This window comes from Pygocentrus nattereri, chromosome 21 (genome assembly GCF_015220715.1).
Source record: "Pygocentrus nattereri isolate fPygNat1 chromosome 21, fPygNat1.pri, whole genome shotgun sequence".
Taxonomy (NCBI): domain Eukaryota; kingdom Metazoa; phylum Chordata; class Actinopteri; order Characiformes; family Serrasalmidae; genus Pygocentrus; species Pygocentrus nattereri.
Window position 1 is genome coordinate 3,660,001 of NC_051231.1, and position 3,853 is coordinate 3,663,853.

Here is a 3,853-nt window from a genome sequence, read left to right on the forward strand (position 1 = left end):
TGTTCAGCTCATTTTGGAGGCTACATAAAAAAATATGGCACAAAGTAACGTGCAAAATAAATCCCAGAGCAAAGACATTCCTGGGTATAAAAAAACCTTTTACAAGTATAAAAAGCCTTTATTAATGCAAGGCAATATATACAAGTGTGCTGAGGCATCGCAGCCTTCTCAGGCCTTTATCAATACAAAAAATGGCATTTCAATAGGAATTGCCTGAGAACATTATTTTTATTTATATATATATATATATATATATATATATATCTCAGGCGGGCGGCACGGTGGCGTGGTGGGTAGCGCTGTCGCCTCACAGCAAGGAGGGCCTGGGTTCGATTCCCCGGCCGGGTGACCGGGGTCCTCTCTGTGTGGAGTTTGCATGTTCTCCCCGTGTCTGCGTGGGTTTCCTCCGGGTTCTCCGGTTTCCTCCCACAGTCCAAAGACATGCAGTCAGGCCAATTGGATGTGCTAAATTGTCCCTAGGTGTGAGTGTGTGAGTGACTGTCTGTGTCTGTGTGTCTGCCCTGCGATGGACTGGCGACCTGTCCAGGGTGTATCCTGCCTTCCGCCCGATGACCGCTGGGATAGGCTCCAGCTCCCCCCCGCGACCCTGACGGAGAAGCGGCTTAGAAAATGGATGGATGGATGGATGGATGGATATATATCTCAGGCAATTCCTATTGAAATGCCATTTTTGTGTGTGTGTGTGTATATATATATAATGTATACACACAGTACTGTGCGAAAGTCTTAGGCACCCAAGACACATTTTCAAAATCTGTTTGTGTAGTTCGTGATTATTTGGTGAGAAAAGTGTTAATATTTTAATAAACAAAAATGATAATCATTATTAATATTCTATGTATAAAAATAGTAATTCTTATTTTTTTAAAATTGTTTTTTCTGTTTATTTGAATTACGAATATGACTTTATTCTAATGTATACTGTGATAAACTCACTGCTGAGGTAAAGTGTTTACAACTTGCTTAGATGCCTAAAACTTTTGCACAGTGCTGTGTATAAATATGTATATGTCCATATATGGGAGAAACCAATATGCGCATTCAGACCAGGGTCCTCTTTAGAAGTAAGATCTGCAGAACTAAGAGTTTTAAGAGTAAAAATCCAGAAGGTGTCCCTATAAAGCAACCGCCTTACTGCCTCTAATGGGCTTTGGAATAACCTCAGTAACCATCGCTCGGATGTGTAGCTGCCTTTTAGGGCATGGCCATTACATTCAGGACATTTGGCAGAAAACGTGTGTGTGAAGTGAAACACCACACACACACTAGGGGGCAGTGAGCACACTTGCCCGGAGCGGTGGGCAGCCCTATCCACGGTGCCCGGGGAGCAACTGGGGACTTAGGTGTCTTGCTCAAGGACACCTCAGTCATGGACTGTCAGTCAAGGGGATCAAACCGGCAACCTTCTGGTCACAGGGCCAGATCCCTAACCTCCAGCCCACGACTGCCCTAAGTTAAGTGGACAACAGCAACAGTTTTTTACAGGAAATGACGTCATTATGTATTTTTTATTCAATTTCTGCTTCTAAACTAAGATGTGGCTCAAAAAATGCTTCCCATTGGGTTCCATGGTCCACAGAACAAAAGCAACAAAATTCCTCTCAGAACCTCTAAAATGCCTCGTGTGCAGTGAAATGATATCGTCCCACGGTTGTGCTGTTATCACCTGATAAAGAACCAAACGGCTGCCTCTCCTAAGGATGTTCTACTGCTCCACACTTGGTTTGAATAACTGCCCCATGGAAGCCTGTGGGAGGTCATTTTTGCATCATATCTTGCTTTTGAATAGTGGTCACCAGCCCTCAGGAAGATCCGCTTCCATGCAGAATTTAGTTCCCAGCTGCTTGTATAACATGCTGCCGCTCCACTATACCGAGCACTAACACATCCAGCCAGTTAGGTACCTCTGACGAATTCGCTGGAGGAAGAGGGCAGATCGAGGTCATTACTGAAGTCGCTGAGTAGGAATATCAACATCTTATCCAGTCAACAACTGAATTTCAAATCAAATGAAGTACAATTCAGTCAGCATTTACTGTCGGTTTCCTCTTTTTAGAGCCATGTAAAATAATCTGGCTCACTTTCTTCTCTGACCGCTGTTTCTCGCCTCGTCCCTCCCCTGTGTGTCACTCACTCATAGTCTCAGTGCTCATCGTAATGCACAGATCTGATTGGCTGAGTAGCGTCACGTGTGATATTTACAGTGCATGTGATTGGTCTGTGAGTCTCAGCTGCTAAAGCTGCCATAAAGGTTAGAAAATTTACCAATTAAAACAGGACCACCCCGTCGAAATAAAATCATTCTTAGTTTATCGGTTAAAGGTCCAGGTCCACATAGGATCCGGACTTGAACCGCGGACCGCCTATTAGTGACCTCTGATCACTAAACAAACTCAAACACGGCCATCTTCTGCTAATATTAGAGCGCAATTTCTGTTTGTTTGCTAAATTTCACATATTAAAAATATAATACATATTGTGTGCCACAACATTTGCACATGCAACATTTTCTATTTTACTATTTTTTTAACGTGTTAAATTCAGCAGATAAACAGTAATTGAAAGTCAATTAAGTAAATATGATTTTATTGGGGTGCCAAAACTTTTGCACGTTACTGGACACATTTTGGACAAGTGTTAAAGAGGCCAAGTGGTTGGGGAAAAACTCAAGTGTGTGACTGAACACGACCGTCTTCATTTTACACCAGTATAAACACCATTCTGCATTGTTTTGCCAAACCACAAGAGGGCAGCACGTCCACTGCTTTTCATACACCTGGACCTTATACGCTGTCAACATTTGTGCAGGGCTTACACCCTACAAACATATGCAGACCTCTGATTGGTGATTTTGGCTACCTTGAGGTGCACCCACTGACACAGGTGTTCAACTTTGCATGCACAGCTTGTGTAATCTCCACAGAAAAGCACAGCCATAATGAACCGGTCAGGCACAACATTCTGACCAGCTCCTCGTTTCTACGCTCACTGTCCACTTTATCAGCTCCACTTACTGTATAGCTGCTCTTTGTAGTTCTACAGGTACAGACTGTAGTCCATCTGTTTCTCTGATACTCTGTTACCCTGTTCTTCACTGGTCAGGACCCCCATGGACCCTCACAGAGCAGGTACTATTTGGGTGGTGGGTCATTCTCAGCACTGCAGTAACACTGATGTGGTGGTGTTGTTTTAGTGTGTGTTGTGCTGGTATGAGTGGATCAGACGCAGCAGTGCTGCTGGAGTTGTGTCCACTCACTGTCCACTCTATTAGACACTCCTACCTTGTCAGTCCACCTTGTAGATGTAAAGTCAGAGACGACAGCTCATCTGCTGCTGCACAGTTTGTGTTGGTCATCCTCTAGTCCTTCATCAGTGGTCACAGGACGCTGCCCACAGGACGCTGTTGGCTGGATATTTTGATTGGTGGACTATTCTCAGTCCAGCAGCACTGCTGTCTGATCCACTCAGACCAGCCCAACGCACACCACCACCGCTACATCAGTGTTGAGAATGACCCACCACCCACATAGTACCTGCTCTGTGAGGGTCCATGGGGGTCCTGACCACTGAAGAACAGGGTAACAGAGTATCAGAGAAACAGATGGACTACAGTCTGTAACTGTAGAACTACAGAGTGCAGCTATACAGTAAGTGGAGCTGATAAAGTGGTTTTAATGTTAGGCCTGATCGTTGTATGTGATGTGTCATGTGCCATGTGTCAAGTGTCAGCTAGAGGGTTATAAAGCCCCCAGCACACAGTGGAATTGTGTTCTCAGGAGTGATGGCGCTCCATCCAATACCTTTGGAATGAGCTGGAGTGCTCATCCAACAT